Source organism: Lolium perenne, chromosome 1 (assembly GCF_019359855.2).
Source record: "Lolium perenne isolate Kyuss_39 chromosome 1, Kyuss_2.0, whole genome shotgun sequence".
Lineage (NCBI taxonomy): Eukaryota > Viridiplantae > Streptophyta > Magnoliopsida > Poales > Poaceae > Lolium > Lolium perenne.
The window spans coordinates 47495025-47501362 of record NC_067244.2 but is presented as its reverse complement, the minus strand read 5'-3'; the positions used below and the strand labels follow the sequence as shown (position 1 = coordinate 47501362).

Sequence of the window (6338 nt, the reverse complement as noted above, 5' to 3'; positions counted from 1 at the left end):
CTTTTCTTTTAATTTGCAGCTATTGTTTATTCAGTTGAGACTATTGAGCAAGTTGCAGTAAACCTGAGGCCGACGTGTAGCAATTTAAGCACCTACCCTAATGTATGTGTAGCTTGTAACTAACTTCTGCTCTTCGCACTGTTTACAGTTACAATATTTATTATTAGTGTGATTTTGAGTTGTCTTCCTCTTCAGGGATGATTCATTTCTCTTCGGGTGGAGAGAAGTTGAGGCCTGGAAGAACCATGGTGATCTGCTGTGCTGCCGAGCAAGGAAGAAGGTCTTGTGTTAGGCGCATGTGGACCTGGAGGTGCTTACCGGTACTCTGTTGGGTAAGTGTTGGGACGTGTGGACCTGGAGGTGCGGCTGGCTTACAGGGAGAGCATCTGGGTGACCTGGAGCTGCCGCGAGTTGGGCCACAAGCTGGGTGGCGCAACCAGATCGTCGGTGAAGGAGTCCGATGGTGAGACATAACTGTTGTTCGCCGCTGCAAGCCTGTCCATGGCCAGCGCGGACACAGTGGATCGCGCCGTTGTACACACTGGTCTGGTAGGTCGGACCGTCACCCATAAATTATCTGTTGGCTCGCTAAAATGGATGGAATGAACTGTTTTGAGCAAGATATATACAGTGCAGGAGTACATAGGTCTCAACTTTGTTGAGATCATCAACTAGTGGAGGCAACTAGCTAGTTCAGATTATCAAGTAGTTCGGAATGTTCTAGCGGAATGTTCTACAGTAAACTTGTTCTAAATTATCAAGTAGTTTGGATTATCACCTAGTTTGGCTTTGAAGTTCTGTGTGATAGTTTGTAGGAATTTAAGTGTTTGAATTATCTGTTTTTATTACCAGATGTTTATGCCCGTTATTTCTGTAGTTTCGACAGAATTTGATGTTGTTTAGTAGGCAATCATAACTTGAATTTCTTGTTGTTTCCGTCTACAGAATTTGGGGCACTTATCAAACTGCCCCAATAGATAAATACCAATTGGGGCACTTGTCAAACTGCCCCAATAGGTATATACCAAATTGGGGCACTCCTCCAAACTGCCCCAATAGGTATATACCAATTGGGGCACTCCTCCAAACTGCCCCAATAGGTATATACCAATTGGGGCACTCCTCCAAACTGCCCCAATAGGTATATACCAATTGGGGCACTCCTCCAAACTGCCCCAATAGGTGTATACCAATTGGGGCACTTCTCAAAACTACCCCAATAGGTAGGGCATTAGAGGCATTTTGGCCAAAGTGCCTCTAAAAGGGGGTATTTAGGGGCACTTTGAAAAGTGCCCCAGGGCAAAGTGCCCCTAAAACTCTACCGTGTAGTAGTGGTGGCGACCACATAATCCCTTCATACGTTCGTTCGAGTAGGCTTTGCCGGTTCGATCCTTACCCTGTACTGTACCCTAGTTAATTTATGATAATTTACTGTTGCAAAAAGTGTGATAATTTATAATATTATTATATAATTGTGATAGATCATTATATTTGATGTCATCTAAGGAACTAACACAAGTTTGCTTGTTCGTTTGAATTTTCTGCATGCTTCAAGGGGTTCCTTGGTTACGTCCGCTCTTAGTTCGTGTCTGTGCTCTGTGTCTGCTTCCGGTAGTCTTAATTTTCATATACTAGTGGTTGGGGCGCCCCCTGGGGCGCCTCCTCGCCGTACAGTGGCAGCCCAATCACGGCCTAATCTCATTTTCATCTTCTCCTACTCTTTATAAAATCAAAGTCGGGTGCTTTATATTATTGCTTGAAGAAAATCAAAGTCTGTGTGCCCTTACATCACTTGGTAACTCCACTATAAAGCAAATCTAGAATTCTGTCATCTACAACACGCATAGAGAAAGCACATCTCCTTATTCCCAACGATACACAATTGACAGTGCCTTTGTTAACTTGGATATAGCTCTTGTTCACTGAGCTATCTAGAGTTTGCTTCTCAAATATCGAAGAGAGGCCAGAGTTTCTAGCCAATTGCTTTTCCAGCTGTGTAGCGTTCCTGCAATGAAATTTGATTCTTTGAATTATTCTGCACATGAAGCACGAAATGATTCACCTAGATGGCCATCAAGCTAAACAGCTGAGTTCTGCTTCTTGCAGTTTCTGGCTCAAAACATCTGACATGCAAATCTGTTTTCCTCTGTAGATTAAAACGGGAGAAATTAGCAACCATTGAATGTAATATCAGTCGCCATGATTTACCTATCTATTGCGAGTCATATTGCAGCAAGAAACTTTTATTCTAAAATGATACAGGAATTTCATGATACAGTGGCTGGTGCAAAGATAATCATATTAAATTGGTCACGGCTATTTCTGAAATAAACATGAGTACCCAACAAAAGCAAGAGCACAGTTTGAACAATTACCAAAGAATCTATGCTAAATCCAAAATATTCATAGAAAAAATTCTGTGTGGTTTCACAGAGACCAGTTGAATGCATGAAAACATCATTCAGTTGTATAATTGGAACCATTGCAGATACAAAAAGGAATTCTCACACACACACACACACCGAAAAATACTTATGATGATGATGAATTTCAAGTTAATCTCAACTCCCATTAAAATTTCCTTTATCTCACGAAATGTAGGGAAACATTATTAATGTTAGATAGCTGAGTGCAGAGGAAAATATCTTTGCTTTATCTCACAAAAGTAATACTGCAACCAGCCAGGAAATAAAAATCGGAGACTGAATGACAAGAACATTACAGACAATGAAGGATGCACAACGTGCTGACGTGTGGTGCGACCTCCTCCTCTCCTCGTGGTCATGCCCCTCTTCTTCTATCCAGACCCCTCTCTGTCATGCCGAGATGGGCTTGTCTTGTAGAAATAACCCACGGACAATGGAGAGCCTGCATGAAGAAGACGACAAGGTCAGATATCAAGCAAAGGAGTTCAGGGCAACGATGGAGGAGAAGCACGGGTCGGTGGATGAGCACGTGCTCAGTGCAGCGGAGGCAGTGCTCACATAACAATTGATCACTAACATAGCCAATGGACATTGGCATTGTCTTCTAAAATCCATAACAGTTTTACCCACTTCTTTTTAATCATGGCAAATATTGAAGAAAAATACCCTCTTTTTAATCATGGAAAATAATAATATCACCTAGAAGAAAGTTTGACGAGTGCAGGCCTGATAAAACAAGTAATCTTAATGATTTAGACACATTCTTAGTTTCTTACCAGGCAGCTGTAATGATAGCACTGAATAAGACTTACCGGCAATACTTTTGCATCATATCTTTATTCGAACTATCATCATAAGTCTGCTTTCCACAAAAAAAAACTAAATTGTACTCAGCTATCCTCCAGTAAAAAAAAAATATTGATATGGTGATGTAGTTATCTCCCTGGATTGTTCATTCTAACTTTTTTCTTGCTTGCATCAGTGGCTGGCACAAAGGTTGGCTCTGGAATAAACTTTGACAACCAAGCCAAAGAAAAGAACTCCTGCAAAAAAAATATTGCAATTTAGTACCTCGGATGTAGTGAAAATGCAGGACATAGATTCTAGAATCTCAAGCAAAATTTGACTCACCCAAAGATTGGCCTCCAAGAAGCCTATAGAATTGAGTGCATTGTGTGCCATGTTTAAAAAAAAAGAAATTATCAACATAAGTCTCTCTGAACCAGCTGACTTGGAACACAACGGAGGATACAGGAAACTCTGTACCAATAGACCAATAGAAAATGAAGACGCGTCATCTTATACCTAGGATACCAAGTGTGATGAAGTGGGCAGTTTCCATTCAATTGATTTCCCACACACCAATGATCTCCTTAAGCAATACCAAATAAGTGAACACATCTGACTTCATAGATGAAATACCGTAGGCGTTGAAGCACTATACTTGTTAAATTTAGTCGGTAGATTCATGAATACTTTCCTTGGTCAGGAGCCATTTATTACTGAAAGAACGGTAATACAACAAACCCAATGCTCTTCACAATATACGGATTCTTCACTTTATATCTATATACAAATAGATGTGCTTAATATTTTCTAATGAATCTTTCTTCGCATACCTGTAATCTACAGATTATAAATTATCAACACTATATAGAAGCACAATCTGAACTTTGCAAGAAAGAGGCAAACTAACCCACAAAAACTGAAAATCATGTGTACCTTCTGCAACCTAGGAAACAATCTGTACAATACCTAGACATCTCAGATTGTGGCCCTTCTCATTTTCTGATCTTAGCGAACCAACCAGATGAAATCGTCAGATGGACCTCCACAAGTAACACTTCTACAAGCCCCAACAAGATGAAATCGTCATAACTTAACCTCCAGAAGTAACACTTCTACAAGCCCATACGAGAAATAATCTCCTCAAACTTTCAATCAGACAAGATAGAGCGAGAGATGGAATGCCACTTACATGTCTGGGTGGGAGTCGAAGCAGTGCCACCCGTGCGAGATAAAGCTGTGCGTCGTCGATGGCGGCCAGTACATCGGCCGCGTGTCAAAGGCAAGCTGCAGACCGGATCAGCGACTTCCTGTCTCCATCCTTGTCGGCGCTGTCGACTTCTCATGCCACGGCCGCATCCTCAACGCTGTTGATCGTGTTCCCCATGGATTTCGTCCTTGGAGGGGAGACGAGCCCATTGCGCGAAGGAGAGGATGCGGTGTGGGGAAAGAAAGGCGACGGCCAGGGGAGGGAGAGGCCGGCAGCCAAGAGGAGGGAGTGGGCCACTACCGCTCATCCTTCCCTCTTGGTCGTCGCATCTGCGGACCGAGCGCCGACGAGGAAGGGAGCACTAAATCCGCTCGGTCCAGTTCATGGGGGCAGGATGCGGCGGAGAGGAGGAGGCAAAAGGGCGGCGGAGAGGAGGCGGGGAACTGGGGAAGGGAGCAAGCCAATCAGCTAGGGTTTCCGTCGGTTGTGGGTCTTGTTTCATGTTGGGACGGTCGAGATGGAGGCGGGGCTCGTTCCCAGATCGGACGACGCGCGCGTTAGGTGGTATCGTGGAGTGCCCTGGCATAGGCCAAGGGTACTCGCACTTGCTTGTTCTCTATTTTTCATGATATCTGTATTTGTTTTTGATTTTGTTAGAAAATATAAAAACAAGTATGGCAACACTCAGTTCCATTTATATCCGCTATGTTTTCATACTACCCAGAACTAGAGTTGCCGAGAAAAATAGATGACCGAATGAGATTGAGTTTTCGCGTCCGGTTATCTGCAGAAGGACTAGCGGGCCGCCGCACGTGTCGGGACCGAAAAGGAAATGAGCACAAAATCGTTAAACAAAAGGCCGACCTTCATGAAGGGAAGGCAACTCGTTTCGCATGCGATAAGTGGCGTGTTGTGGTGCCAGAAAATCTCTGGGAAGTGGTCTCCCTGCTGGCCACGTGTCGAAGAGGAAGCAAGGTGGGGATGAGGGAGGAGAGAGAAGCAGTTTTTCCCTTTTTCTTCTAGATTCGTTTTTTCAAAATGAAATATCTTGAGAACCGTAAGTCCAAATTGCGAACCGTTTTCACTTTTGAGATCCCGCGTCGAGATCTTCAAAACTAGATCCCATGTTGATAGGTTTGGAGATAATTTTCTTTCCGTACTTCCAATAGTAGTATGATTGTACCTGTGGTATGTACCTAACTGTACTCGTGTTTCAACTGATAAGTACTTCTGTTTTTAGTGTATTTGGTGCAGTTTTTCCCATTTACTCGGTAATTGTACTCGTCCGTGTGTTACTTGTACTTACTCGTGTGCGCGACTGTACTCGCTCGTGTGTGCGCTCAGACTTCATACATGTACTTGCTCGTGTTCACGACTGTACCTTCTCGTGTACGCGACTGTACCTCCTCGTGTGCGTGACTGTACTTCTGTACATGTAGCTGCTCGTGTGCACGACTGTACCTATCTCGTGTGCGCGACTGTACGTATAATCGCTCGTATGTGCGACTGTACCTGATCGTGTGCGCGACTGTACCTGTCTCGTGTGTCGTGTTGTATCTATACTCGTTCGTGTATGCATGCTGTACTCGTGTGGTGCACGTAACTATACCCGTGTGTTGTATGTAACTGTACTCGTGTGTTATACCTGACTGTACTCGTGTCAACCTACGTGAGACAAATATTGTTATGTGTTAGGAAAAGAAGAAATCTAACAAAGTCTACGCATGCATGAGGGACCTGTGTGGCTTTGCACACGTACATGCTAGTGGAGCTGGCCTCGTTCGCTAGTAGCTAGGTTACTCCCTCAGCTCGCTGGCAGGATGCGCGGACGTACTCATCTCGGGGCGCGCGGGCATACTGGACGCGGAACGCAGACACATGTCAGCCGGACGTGCGATGTGGACCAACTTTTTCCC

At 43.9% G+C, this 6338-nt stretch overlaps 1 long non-coding RNA gene across 7 annotated transcripts; it reads right to left on the bottom strand.

Annotated features, from left to right (window-relative positions):
- Positions 1–1720: 1720 nt before the first annotated feature.
- On the bottom strand, positions 1721–4927 carry LOC127348781 (uncharacterized). 7 transcript variants are annotated; one of them, XR_011754060.1, is made up of 5 exons: positions 4405–4925; positions 4149–4272; positions 3558–4052; positions 2723–3469; positions 1721–2146 (listed from the first exon to the last, which is right to left on the bottom strand). It is a non-coding gene; the product is annotated as an uncharacterized lncRNA (long non-coding RNA). The 7 variants fall into 7 exon arrangements; XR_007879941.2 differs by having other exon boundaries at positions 3558–4327; positions 4405–4927; XR_007879938.2 differs by having other exon boundaries at positions 3558–4272.
- Between the last annotated feature and the right edge of the window lie 1411 nt (positions 4928–6338).